The sequence below is a fragment of the Medicago sativa genome, chromosome 8 (assembly GCF_051527215.1).
Source record: "Medicago sativa cultivar Bolivia chromosome 8, Bolivia_mono, whole genome shotgun sequence".
Classification (NCBI taxonomy): domain Eukaryota; kingdom Viridiplantae; phylum Streptophyta; class Magnoliopsida; order Fabales; family Fabaceae; genus Medicago; species Medicago sativa.
The window spans coordinates 93,872,137-93,887,557 of record NC_140756.1 but is presented as its reverse complement, the minus strand read 5'-3'; the positions used below and the strand labels follow the sequence as shown (position 1 = coordinate 93,887,557).

At 30.4% G+C, this 15,421-nt stretch overlaps 1 long non-coding RNA gene across 1 annotated transcript; it reads right to left on the bottom strand.

Moving 5' to 3' along the window:
* Positions 1 to 6,451: 6,451 nt before the first annotated feature.
* Positions 6,452 to 7,191, bottom strand: LOC146903550 (uncharacterized). The gene is made up of 2 exons (XR_015023044.1): positions 7,058 to 7,191; positions 6,452 to 6,924 (listed from the first exon to the last, which is right to left on the bottom strand). It is a non-coding gene; the product is annotated as an uncharacterized LOC146903550 (long non-coding RNA).
* Between the last annotated feature and the right edge of the window lie 8,230 nt (positions 7,192 to 15,421).

The window sequence follows — 15,421 nt, the reverse complement described above, 5'->3', positions numbered from 1 at the left end:
GATGAGGAATAAAAGTGAGTGGTTTGGCTAAGTGAGGGAAAACTGATCGTGGAATGTGTGAGGGAATAATGGATAGTAGTTATAAATAATAATTCCTCTATTAAATCCTTTTCCTAAAATTGGGACTAGAATGTGGAATAGAAGAAAGTGGGATTCTATTTCAACTAGGAATGAAAGTTGCAATTTACTTTTAAATATACACACTACTCATTCTTAACTAAGAACGTGTCCTCCTTTTTTTTTCTTCCTATTTTATTAATCGATAAAGGTATAATGATAATGGTAAATGGAAATCATCCATGTACATGAAAATATGGTATGTGGTGTAACCATGTCAATATCTCTTCCTAAATAATAGGCATCATAGTCATTGCATTAAAAATCTATCAACTGGTCACTAATTTGATAACTACACCAACTAATGATATTTTTAAATAATTTTTTTTTGAAGAAGTATTTTTAAATAATTATTATTTTTCTCAAAATAAAACACACAAGAAGCAAATATAAAATTGTAGCCATAAATGAATTTCAGCGTCAATTTAACAATAATAATATTAAGATAAAGCATTATCTACTAAACAACTCGTGAAGACAAAATATTATAGAGTTTAATGATGATACTAGTAAAATAGTTTAATAAATGATTTTAATATAAAAATAGTAGGAATAAAATACTTGAGCATAAAAATAAGATAAAATATACGGATCTTACAGGAACCTTTATAATAAAAAGGTTAAAATGTAGTTAGGCATAAAAAATTTCTTGAAAACTTTATTACCACTCTTTTCTTTATGAACTTTTTTCTATTCCCTTGAACATTTTATATCTAAAAAAAAAAGTCCAAAGGTTTTTTTTTTGAAGAAACTAAATTAGCCCCCTAAATTGACACTAGAGGGAGTCGAACCAGAGACCTCAAGGAGGAGCACACTCTCAGATCCAAAGGTTAGTTCTCGTTTCAATACATATATATAGACACCTTTCTGGGTCATGGTTTTTGGGCTTGAATTTAATGAATTTTTTCTTAAATATACCCCACATTTTCTCTGGTTCAATATTTTATTTGAATCTAGAATATATTAATTAAAACAATTTCAAAATCATACCTTTCATTTTATTTTAATCAAAAATATATCTTTTAATTTGAAACAAATTCAAAATCATATCTTTAATCATATTTGAATCCATTATATATTTTTTGTAACAATTTCAAAATCATATCTTTGATTTTATTTAAATCCAATTTAAATAAAATATATTTTTTAAAATAATTACTGTATCATATCTTTGTTATGAATTTATAAATAAGTCTTCGTTCTGAAATAAACTAAAAGCACAAGATCGAAGAAGAAAAAGAATAAGAAGATATATGTGGGGCTAAAGCCCCACATGCCAATTCACACACACACACACACACACACACACACACACACACACATATATATTATAAAAAAGAGTAATAGTCATTTTGGTCCCTGAATGTGTAATAAATAGTCACAATAGTCTCTCAATGTATTAAAATTCTAAAATAGTCTCTGATTTTGTACTTTGTTAGTCATAATAGTCCCTGAAGTGACAATAAGTAAGTATATGAAGGGATAATATGACAATATTAATGAAGTATTTTAATGTTAGGGACTATTTTGACTAACGAAATATACAATCAGAGACAATTTAAAATTTTGATACATTAAGGGACTATTTTAGCCCCAAATGTATCAAATGTCTAGATCCGCCCCTGAGAAGAAGAAGAAAACTTTTGTAGTATTCTTTTCATAAGTGTGTCTTTACACTATAATAAGAGTCCTATTTATATGATACAATATGAGCTAGTGAATGATCATGGTAATTAAGGACCAGTAACCATCCATTCACTTATGGGAGTTATAGGAAGGTGGAAGACTAAGGATGGGCATCCACTAAATTCATTTATTCATAACACTCCCCCTTGGATGTCCATCATGATATTCCTCATTAAAACCTTACTAGAGAAAAACTCAATGAGAAAAAATTCTAGTGAAGGAAAAAGAGTACAACATCCTTTTATGTCATAATATGCCTCATTAAAAACCTTACCAGAAAAACTCAATGGGATAAAACCATGGTAAAGGGAAAAAGAGTGCAGAACACATTTTTGTCTCCCCCTCATAAAGACAACGAAGAAGTTTAAATAATCTTTTATACTAGTTACTCAAAATCTTTACTTGGTGGTGACTCTGTAGAAATATATGATCTATCTCCATAATCTTCTCCAAATTAGCAGCTCTTTAGATATCTTCATATTGAGTTGTTGAAAGAACCTCCTTTTAAAATTAGAAAACCGCAAGTTTCTTGTATGTATAAAATCATAATCTTTAATAAAGAGCATTCTCCACTTCCTTGATGTGGTGTTAGCATTTTCAAATGATTGGATGATATTGTTCTTTCTCCAATGTACAAATTGTATGCTTGACTTTGCCGCAATATCTGTATTTACTAATATTGACAAAACTAAAATACCACGATATATATAATAAGCAAAATACATTAGTGTCCTCACTTGACCAATTCAAGTTGTTCATAATTTTCTTGAGGGCATGATCTTTACTCACATCAAGTGTCCTCACTTGATAATTTAAAGAATATACAATTTAAAAGAGTGATTCATATTAATTTACATCAAATATTTAGAGATTTCATAAAGTAATTTAAATCCCAAATTTTATAGGGTATAGAATAAATCATATTTTCTTAAGAATATTTTGGGTGCAATAGAAATGAGAACTGTATTCCAAAATAATAGAATATTTATAAGTTAATAAGGAGATAAACAATTCCTCATTGACACATAATTATGAAGACTGAAATATGTGTCTTGTAAGAGTAAGGAATGTTCAGACTATACTATCTTAGAATATAATTAATTATCCCCATATAAAATTACATAATATATCTTCGGGTGGTAAAACAAATTTCAAAATTATACCAAAATATTCAGAATATTAAATTATTATTATATGGTAAAAGAAAATAAAAAATGGAATTTTAAATATTGAACACGCACCCTCACGCGCTACAGCCGCAAGTGGGATTTTTTTTTTATTGAGCGCGTGGGATTCACGCGCGTTGCATCTTCTTTGCCCGGATAGGCTTTAACGGGTCGCGATTGACCCGTGGGTGACCCGATTGTTTCTGATGATTTACGCAGTGGAACAGGGCGATTTTGGTACGGATCTTATCGATATTGAGAGAAGAAAAGAACCCGTGTATTAATTTTGACAATTATCGACTTAATTGACAGATGTAAATTATTCTTATCGATTCACTTTGATTCTGGGAAACATAGTCGCGGTGCCGTACATAGCATATGAGAAAAACGGATTTGGGGTCATATGGCAAAACAAAGAATACCAGACTCGTGAATCAAGATGGTGTATATATTGTTCAACCGATTCAATTACATAATAATAAAATATGATTTATGTAATTAAACAATAGCCATAGATGAACAAAATACACACAATTTAACGACACTAAATAATAGCCATAATTGTATCTATTTGGCTCTAATACCAATTGATAAAAGTTTTAGAATTTAACCATAGATCATTAGATACAAATTATAGCATATTAACAATAATAAAAGAATGAATAAAGAAATTATGTACCTTGAATTAGGTTGATGAAGGATAACTGTCAGAAGGAGAATGATGAAGGAGAAGGATGAGAGGGATGACTACGAGGGATGACTACCCTCATTCCGTTTAGCACCAGAATCTTCAGAAATAGTCAACAATGTTTAATCGTCTGATGTGATGACGTTTAAATAGCTAAACGGCTGAGGGCAATGACCTCTCATTGGGCTTAGCTAAATGGTCCAACCCATCACGGTCCATTTAGAAAAGAATAACTCAATCACACATATTCATCAACTAATTGGTGCTCATCACAATATACCATAATTTATATTATAATATTAAATTATAATAATTGATTATCGTCAATCCATAATTGATTAATTAAATAATTAATCTAAAAGAAAGAGAAACACACCTGACTTGTGGAAGGGTAAACAAGGAATAGCCCTTTACATCAGGATGCATCATGTCAAGCACAAGTACTTGTAGCCTTGAAAGGCCTAATGCCTCAACGTCAATGAGATTCTTTATCCTGCATTTGATTGAGAGTATAAATAAGCAAACGTACTGCAGGACTACTGATCAAAGCAACCAAAGAAACGAAAAAACAGAAATATTTGATCCGATGGTTTTTGTCAATGAAAGGATGTAAGATGAGCAACCTGCTTGGTGTGCCGCTGGCAATGTTAACACGGGTTTTCAACAAAGAAATCTGCATGGAGCATAAAGCAAAATCAATGGTTGATGAATGGTTATTGTTAAGTAAAAGAGCTCTAAAACTTTTACTGGCAAAGCCTTATGCCGTAGAGTTTTTCTGTCATTTTGTAAACGGAAGTAAATAAAGATACGGTTGGGTGCACATTTCCTGTTAGAGACCCAATTATTATGCTAAAGCCATACATATACATACCAATGAAATTAAAAAATAATTCCATCATGTATTAGTCAGTCAGTGAGTCAGTCATGGATTGATAGTTATGAAATTGAGAAAAATTGATTGAGTGAAGTTGGAGAATATAGGAAAAGACCTGTTCTTGAAGTTTGATGTGCTTAGTGAATAACTTGACAGCGCTGCATTGTTTAGTCATAAAGCGAAAACCCTTTAAAAGGTGTATGGATCTTAAAGCAGAGGGAGACAGAATCAGAACGGAAGGGCTTCCGAGAGGGATTTTGCCTTCAACGACTTCACTTTCACAAAGCACATGTCTCCAAGAATTCCCACCGTGCGTAAGAATCTAAAACACTATCAAACCTGCCAACATCATCTATAGAAGTATCTCTTGTATTATACTCTGAACCTTTCAAACCATCAAATGCCAGTTTCATTGCCCATAGTAACAACAAAGACCCAAAAAAGAATGAATAAAGTAGAACTTCAATATAAATATTTTGTTTCTTTAAACGAAAAAATAGCATTATTTGAATGTATATTAACAATAATCATCCATGAAGTTCCCACACAAACTATTTTACATGACTTCGATCTAGTCAAACAAATAATGTTACCCTATTTCAAGCTTCAAATTCATGTATTTAGCTCACTATTCTTGTTATCATTTATCTCACAAATGAATAAGACTTACACGTTGGAGATCATATTATTATCCTTAGCTTGTTCTTCTTGTTATCCTCTATTCAATTCTAAAAAAAAATTGTAGTAGCATAGCCGAGCGAAAACATGAAGTCACTAAAACTTGTTCTTTAACATGCATCTCATAGAAGTGAGTATCCAAACAAGGCTTCTGCACCCATCGAAATAAATCATTCATATTAAACAAGCCACGTATACCCATGAACAATTCAGGAAACTAATAAAACAATTGTTATAAAACAAGGGAATATATAATTAATAACCTCTAGTCTACCAAATCAGCTTTGGAGCAACCAATGATGATAATCATTAACAAGACACCTATAATTATAACCCACTAACCAATGGTTACATGGTTGAAGTCTTAGTTCCTGTCAAATATAACGCATCCTATATGCTAATGGTGTAGCTCAAGCATCGATGTACAACAACATCAATTAATTAGCACAATAAATTTTTATCGAGATCATATCAAACTCACCGCATTGCTTCAGCAAAGCTCCTAATACTGCTTTTACCAGCAAAGGTTGTGTCCTAGAATTTAGGTACTGAATCCTGAACTTCAAAATCTGAAACATTCATCATACTCCACGACGTGTCCAATTGATTTTCTACTCAACGACGTGTCTCGTTCCACAACACGCATAAATTAAAACTAGTAGTGATGGTTTAGCAGGAAAAAGATATTTTACATGTGTTTTTAGTTGAAACAAAACTAGTATTGCACTGTTGTTTGGATTAGAGTAGTCAAAACCTTGTCACTATCATATATCTTTTGTATCTCAGGATCCTGCTGAACAGAACATTGTCTTAATTTGGAGTAACCATCAATAGTACCCAACAAACTTTATCTAACAATAAATAGCAAAATTCAAAATCAATACAACTACAAAAACACCAACCATAACAACAGTGAAACAAAATCATCTACAAAATGCTGCTCGAAAAGAATTAGCACTCGCGAACAACGTTATCTATGGCGCCATTAGCTAAGATGACTTACTCAAGTTGTTGAATGGTTTGGATAGGGTTTTTAATATGGTCCATTTGCCGCTAATTCTCACGGAGTTCTTTTGACACTTATATTATCAAGAAGCCTCTAGTATTTGACACAAACATTTGTATGGCTTTTATATTTTCTAAAAACAGATACATGCTTTATTGAATCTAAATAGAATTCTCCGTCTAGAGAGAGTTGGAAATTATAACAAGAAAAAGAATGATACATAAATAATAAACACATTGAGAAAGAAAACCATTCATTTATTTATTTATCTGGGGGTAATAAACCAGCACAACCAAGCCAACAAAAGAAATGTTTAACAAAGGTGAATTCAATAATAAAATACACAAGCAAGGAAACACGTGTGGTGCTAAATCACTAAATACTCTTCGCTATCATCATCAAATTGCTCAAAACAAAAACGAAGCCTATGAAGCATATTTCTTTTGCACATGCAATGTTCGTGGCCGTCTAACTCTATCACTTCAGGGCGAGAATAGTGACATAGGTCTGGCTGCTTCTTTGGTGTTTTGAACATGAGTGAATGAATATTCTTTATTTAAAATACGTCTGTAATTAGATTCAAGCAAATCCGCAATAGTTGTTGTTGTTTTGAGATCATCACTTTGAACAGAGGGCCGAATTCTTTTTCTTCCTATAACCTTAACTTCTTTCTGAAAATCCATAGCTTTCACTTGTGGTGTTCCTGCATCTTCAATCAATCAATCAAGAATTAGCCAATGAATTGATGATTTTAAACTACCAAACACAAAGTTAATTCAAAATAATGAACAATTGTATAGGTTAGGTTAGGGTTTCAAAAAAGAGCTAATAAATTAAAATACCTTGGTTTTCTGAAAGAGGTGCCATCGAACAGAGATGGAGAAATTAGGTTAAGATTTAGGGCAGGTGCTATCGATGGAGAATGTGCTTGTTCTCGTTTCAAAGAGCGTGGAGAATTTAGCGATGGAGTCAAAAAATTAATCCAAATGTTAGTTCTGGTTTCAATATATATGTATGATTTTATTTTATTTTTAAATATACTCCATATTTTCTTTCATTCATTTTTTTATTTGAATCCAGAATATATCAATTAAATCAATTTTAAAATTATATATTTCATTTTATTTGAATCTAAAATAAATTTTTTAAAATCATATCTTTGATTATATTTAAATCTATTTGAAATAAAACATATATATTTTTTAAACAATTTCAGTATCATATATCTATTATTAATTTATAAATAACTTTTGTTAAGTCCACAAGTCGCTTAACTGGCAAAATGCCGAAATTGTTATGCGTTTTTATTTAAAAAGCGAAAATCCATAAAATTCATCAAAAACCTAGAAAAATCATCATAAAACCTTATATTTAAATCTATTTGAAATAAAACATATATATTTTTTAAACAATTTCAGTATCATATATCTATTATTAATTTATAAATAACTTTTGTTAAGTCCACAAGTCGCTTAACTGGCAAAATGCCGAAATTGTTATGCGTTTTTATTTAAAAAGCGAAAATCCATAAAATTCATCAAAAACCTAGAAAAATCATCATAAAACCCATAACTTCATAAAATATTGCAGAATTTCATCAAAACAAGTCTTTGTATGGGTTGAAGCAAAGCCCTAGCTAATGCTATCGTCGGTTTGATGAATTTCTTTTGAAGACTGGTTTAGTGAAAAGCGGGTATGATTCTTGTGTGGACATGTTAAAGCAGGGTGAGGATGTTATTCTCTACCTTCTTCTATATATGGATGATATCTTGATGGCAAGCTCTAGAAAGGATGAGAATGTGAAGCCAAAGAAAAGTTAAATGGTGACTTTGAGATGAAAAAGGTCTTGGTCCGGCAAAGAGAGTTCTTGGAATTGATAAAGGCGGACTTTTCTTATCTCAACTAAGTTATTTGAAGAAGGTGGTGGAGCGTTTCTAAAACCATTAGCACTTGGGTCACCACACAAAGTTGTCCATCGCTCAACTGAAATAAAATATGTATTTTTAAACAATTTCAATATCATATATTTGTTATTAATTTATAAATAAGTCTTATAAAATCCTCAAGTCCTAGCTCAACTAGCAAAATGCCGAATTGTTAGGTCGAACTTCATGATCGGAGTTCGAACCCCGACACCTCCACTTGTGCGTACGAGTTTATAATGGCTTTGCTATTTCTTTTATCCACCAAAAAAAATATAAGTCTTGGGGTAATTACACTCACCTCCCCTGAGGTTTTCTTAAACAACACTAAAACCCCCTCTAGTTTTCAATTGAACACAACCCTCCCTTAAATTTTATTAAAACTGACAAATACCTCCCTTACAAGTAACACCGTTAGTTGTCTGTTTGTTCCACTTTCATTCACCTTCAAGGCTTCAACATCCATTGTCTCTCTCCCACGACCTCTTGCAGTCTCTTCAACCGTTTACAATTTGTGAAATACTTAACTTATACACATGAAATTATTTGGAATTAGGTGCAACACTAGAATCTTGCTCGACAACATCCTGTTACCACCCGATTAGAACCAATACTATGTCATATGAAGCATGTAACTCCAATAACACATAGTATGCCACCAGAAGCTTTGTTCAAACAGCAAACCTTATATATGAATCTTTATCAATTGATACAAGAAGAAGTATATAAATAACAATATATAAAGGTAGCCAAGGAACCACATGAAATCCCCATAATTTAGACTTCTTTTCCATTGGGACACAGCCAGTCCCTGAAAACCACAATGGAACAAAAATTGTGCATTCAATCTACCCATGCTCACTGTTAGCTAATAACTTGAAGTTCCAATTGAAGATACAACAATTAACAAATGACACACAATGAGATTCACATGTTTGAATTGAAATATAAGGAAGAAATTGATAATAAAGATTCAAACTTTGAAATTATTGATGTAACAATCTACCCAAGAATTTGATAAGTGAACGAAAGAAAACGGGATTAAATATTCTACAATTGCAATTTGCAAACGCTGGAAGAGAATTAAAGAGCACCTTGGAGAGAGAGTCCATGGTTGTGTGAAGATGAATGAAAGTGGAATGTGTAAACTAACAGACAACTAACGGTGTTAATTGTAAGGGAAGTATTCGTTACTTTTAATAAAATTTAAGGGAGGTTTGTGTTTAGTTGAAAACTAGAGGGGGTGTTAGTGTTGTTTAAGAAAACCTCAAGGGAGGTGAGTGTAATTTCCCCATAAGTCTTTTATATATATTAGTTGATATGATAGTTAATAAGGTAATTAAAGTGTTTTGTAAAATTAACAGTTCAAATGGCTAATAAGTTTAACATGATATTCTTTTTTCATAATAAAATTTATATCAATTAATGTTTAACATATTTAGTAATTTAAATAATATATACTTTATATATTATTAAATAATATATACTTTATATAATATTTAAATAATATATACTTTATATACAATTAGAGAGTCGGTATATTATTAAATAATATATACTTTATATATTATTTAAATAATATATACTTTATATACAATTAGAGAGTCGGTTATAGTTCATAAGGTTGATTTTTTTTGGCTATTCAAGAAGCTAAGTTAAAAATTATTGCACCTACTTTTTTAGTTATAAGTTTTTTATGGTTATTTGATATAATATGACGCAAATTCTCACACAATTTTTCATGTCTCAACACTTTTGGGCGTGGGTTTTTTTGTCATACTCTTTGAAACCAAAACAAAAACCACATATATATGAGGAATCAAATATATATACTCTGACAGTGGTTGATTTTTTTTGGCTATTCAAGAAGCTAAGTTAAAAATTATTGCACCTACTTATTTAGTTATAAGTTTTTTTATGGTTATTTGATATAATATGACGCAAATTCTCACACTATTTTTCATGTCTCAACACTTTTGGGCGTGAGTTTTTTTGTCATACTTTTTGAAACTAAAACAAAAACCACATATATATGAGGAATCAAATATATATACTCTGACAGTGTTCCTGTGGAGAAAAAAAATTTATTCGAGGGATGGGTGCAAATTAAGGCGGTGAAATGCCACAAAAAGTACCTATGACTACTGACTTTAGTTGGGCGGTCCAAACAATAGGTTTTCAATTTTGTTCAGAATAGAGTTTGGAAGAAGTTTAAGGGATGGAAAGGAAATCACATGTCTTTTGCGACCAGAGAGATTTTATTTAAAGTGGTGTTGCAATTGATTGAATCGGTTGGAATGTTGTTTGTAAATATAAGAGGGAAGTACGCAGATCTTAATACATCCCCCGGTCCCTTAACTTATTTTATTTTCTCAGTTTGATCCCTTAACTATTAAGTGTGTCAATTTGGTCACATAAATCTTCTGTCGTTTACTGTTTTTGTCATCTCCGTTAGTTTTTAACATTAAATGTTTAAGGAGAACCATATTTAAAGGTGGTCCACCGTATGTCTTTGCTAAATTTTTTTATTTTAACCATTTGATTTTTTTCTTTAAAAAATAGCCGTTAAATCATGTAGGGTCTATTGCACTTTACTGTGAACCACTAACATCTAAGTTAATCCATTCATCTTCTTCTTCCCTCTTCATCTTCAACAACAACGTCATCAATAAAATCCAGAAAATCCCAAAAATAAATAATTAAACCTACTATTTAATAACCACACAACCATCATTGTCATTTTCATCTATCATCATCAACATCCTTCTTCCTAAATATTCTTCTTCATCTTCATATCACATTTTATTATCTTCATCCAAAAAATCCAAAATTAAAAACTGAAATTATGTTTAAATTCATCAAAATTAGCCCAGCAACATCTAATCATTATTATTAGAAATTAAAACTATTACTATAATAATAATAACTATAATAATAATAATAATAATAATAATAATAATAATAATAATAATTATTATTATTATTATTATTATTATTATTATTATTATTATTAAAATTGTTGTTTAATTTGAAATTAAAAAGAAAAGAAAAGAGAGAACAGGGGAGAGAAATTAAAGAGAAAAGAAAAGAGATTAAGACATAACACGATAGAGAAAGGGGGAGAATGGGATTTTAGGGTTTCAATTCCATCCTTCATGTTCGATTTCGACCTTCATCCATCATCAATTTGATTTCGCAATTCCATTCCTCTTCTCGTTTGGATTCACGATTTCGACCTCCCTCCATCACGATTCTGTCGTCGTGTTTGTTGTGACCTGCGTTTTCTTCTATCAATTTCGCCATTAGCTTCATCATCACTGAGTTGCGTTTTTAGAATTCGAAATTCCTATTTCTCACAATTTCTCAGATCTGATTTCTCAGAATTCAAAATTATTATTTCTCACAATATCATTTTTTTGCAATATAAAGTTTAAGGGTTTGATTTTGGGTTCTAGATGGAAAAAGCATTTAGATAATTGAAACTGGGTTTGAGCAGCAAGATGTTTAAGGTTTTCTTTTTCTTTTTCTTTCATCTCTTTCTGGGTTTGAGCAGCATTTTTCTGCGTTTTTTCTCTGCATATATGATGTTATTGAAATTGTTTTTTGTTTTTTTTTTTAAACTTTAGAATGCAACAAAAATATGTCATTACATATAATATATGAGAGAAATGAAAGGGTGGAGGTGGGTGGTAAATTGATTTTCTTCATTTGGATATAAAGTTGATTATTTAAGTTTTTTTTTCTGGGTTTTTTTCAATTATTTCATGAATTTTGATGAAGATGAAGAAAAACAAAAAAGATTAGGTGTTAATGGGTCAGTGTTGTATACAATGGATCTGCAATCAAACGGTTAATATCATATCAAAAAATCTAAACATTAAAATACTAACGGAGAGGACCGAAATAGTAAACGACAAAAGATTTATGGGACCAAATTGACACACTTAATAGTTAAGGGATCAAACTGAGAAAATAAAATAAGTTAAAGGACCGGAGGATGTATTAAGCCTTTAAATATTAGGAGTAATATTTACTAGTATGGAAACTCGTGCCAAGCACGAGCTAGAATTTCGTGATACTTAAAATATAGGATGAAAATATGGTATTATTCTCATTTATGTGGTTGGGTCTCTGTCTAATGGATCGACCAACACCAATATGGACTTCCGCATAACGTCCACAGATGGTATTATGGCTCGATTTGACTTTGTGGAGAAGCAGGAGTGGTTCTTTGTGGTAGATATCACATGCAGTCTCGTACTTGAGAGAGATGTTAATATGTCAATTGTGAGTTAAATTTCTATGTTGGTTACAATAGTACATGTTGAACAACATATAAAAGATATGACACATATACCTAATTTCTTAAGGTTTATGATAAAAATGCAGTGTCAAACTCACTTGTGTAAATTATCATTATCTAACGTGATGATCAAACTTATGGTAGGATCCCTCAAATGTCACAACATTATGAACTATTCTTTTAGTTTTTAGATGTCATTTGCCTAATTGTTTATTTAACATTTAGTTTTTATATATCATTTTATTTCATGTGATTTTTTTTTGTCATACCCAATTTTTTACCTAAGATTCTACATTCATACGTCGTTTGACCCTGAATAGTCTTTGACTTTTCAAAGGAAATTTCTGCAGAGAGGTATTTTAAAATACCTCCTTTTTTGTTCCGATTCGGACCCTCTTCTCACTTTATTATTTTTTTAGTTTTATTTGTTTTTTATCTTTAGTTTTGTAGTTTACTTAATTTCCATCTTTTACTTATTTTAATTTTATTTTTACTTTGTTTTTACTATTTTATTTTTCTTTTTATTACATTTTTTAATAAGTCCAAAATTAAGTGTAAGGGTCAACTTTTTCTTTCCAAAATTTATCTTTGCGAATTTATTTGTTGTATTTTATCATTGTGTTTCGAACTTTTGCATGCATAATTGTCCTTTAAAAAACTGAAATAAAAGTTATTGATAAATAACCTCAGTAGATAATGACAAATTGACAACCGTGATCCTTTTATTTTAAGTCCTTACAACCAGCTTGGCTTTTTCCACCTTACTATTAGATTCATTCATTCATGAACCTATTTTTATGTAAGAGAATTTTTTCTCTTCTTAAAACAAATAATTATTACTACCTCCGTCCCTAAATATAGGAGTCTTTTGCAAAAATTACGGAGATTAAGAAAGTTGGTTGTAGTATTAAATTTATAAATAATTACTATTGTTTTTACAATTTTATCCTTAAGAGAGATAGTTAATTTATGTTTTCAACACAATATTTATTGTTGATTGAAGAAAAAGATGCAAAATAAATAAGGGTATGTTGGTAAAGAAATAATTAATGTACTTGGAAATACCAAAAGAGTCTTATAAAAAGGGACAAAAAAATTTCTCAAAAAAATCTTATAATTAGAGACGGAGGTAGTAGTTTAATATTCTTCCCACTTATCGAGATTTGAGCTAGATACACAACTTCGTTAACTCTTAATTTAAAAAAAGAATGATACCTTGGAATTTAAAAGAATATAAGTGCTATAAATAAATAAATAAAGAGTAAATTACACTCGCTTTCCATCAAAGATGCTTGAATTACATCTCCTCTCCTCTTATGTTAAAATATACACTCGTCTCCCTTGAAAAGTAAAGTTGATACTCCTCTCCCTTGTGAGATGTTTGAATTTCAACCCCCTCCCTTAATAATTAAATATACACTACACTTTAATCTATTTCAACATAAATAAATATTTTTATAATATATATTAATTTTGAATTACGATTTAAAAAACATAAATTCCTTTTTTTATAAATTAAATGTCAATTATAATTAAGTTTAAATATTTTGTTATTAATTTTATAATTTGGAGTATAAAATTCACATTTAAATAAGCATTACTTAATTGACTTTAGTTATTTTTCACATATTTTAATTTTATTTTGGGTTGTTTCATATGGTATAATAGGGCTTAAAACTACATGTTAATGAAATTATGAATAAAAAATAACAAAAAATATACATTCAAATTTTGATTTTATTAAAATGAACCTGTAATACTATTTTTCTTCAAAGTGTGTTAGACTATTTTTTTGCTAGATTATTAGAAATAAAAAAAATTATTGAGGGAGTAAAGCGTAGATTTTAACATAAGAAGGGAGAAGAATGTAATTCAAGCTTCTCTCAAGGGAGAAGAGTGAAATATTTTCTAATATGTTTTGAATAAGAGGGAGGAAAATGTAATTCAAGCATTTTTGAGGAGAGGAGAGTGTAATTTACTCATGAATAAATTATCCAACAAATTAAGCTTAATTAGAAAATACTAAAATAAGAACTCAAACGGTTATAAGCTCCACCAAATAACAAATCGTTCGAGAGAATCAACTTCAATTTTTATGTAAAATAATTTTTTATCAGACTTTACTTACCTCGTCGTCAAACTCCAAAAACTAGGGTGTCTTTTCCTAAGAACACGAGGTTAACACAAAAAATAAATACTACAATGAGCATGGAGAATCAAATATGGTGAGAACTAGCTCAAACCAGTAACCAATGCACTCCTGTAACTGAGAAATGGCGGTGAAAAAGATGACATCATTGTTGTGGTAGATGACGCGAAGGTAATGATAAATATTGTGGGTTAGGAACATTAGTAAAGGGTGTGCAAGATAAGGATAATGGAAAAGGTATACTAGTAGTGGAGAAAAGAAGTGATTGCGGGAGTGGAGAACTGTGCGTACTAATTTCGCCTTGCAAACACCTGCCTCTTGTACTATGTGTGGGGAAACAAATCCTACTTGTCATGTTTGTAAAATCTACGTATGAACACTCTTCTTTCACCTTGGGGATGGAAAGAATGATTACACATATAGTTAAACGGACTAGTATCATGTTTGAGTTCAACCTCAAAAGAAGAGTTTCTTTCAAGCTTGGAAGCAACCGATATTGGTTTTGTTAATATTGGTTTCTCAATCTTGTCATTGTTCTTCTCCGCAGCATGATTCTTGATGTTCTTATCTCAGTCTTGTCGTTTTTCTCTGTAGTGTGAACATTTATTGTTCTTCTCTCAATGTTTTACTTTTGGAAACAAATGGTGAGAATCGTACCTAAAAGTTAAATACCAAGAGAAATACAATGAATAATCACACTGCAGAAAAGAACAACAACAAGACTGAGAAAAGAACAATGAAATTTCATGATGCAGAGAATTCAAAACAATGACAAGATTGAGAAACCAATATTAACAACAACAATGTCTATTCCTTCCAAGATTGAAAGGAA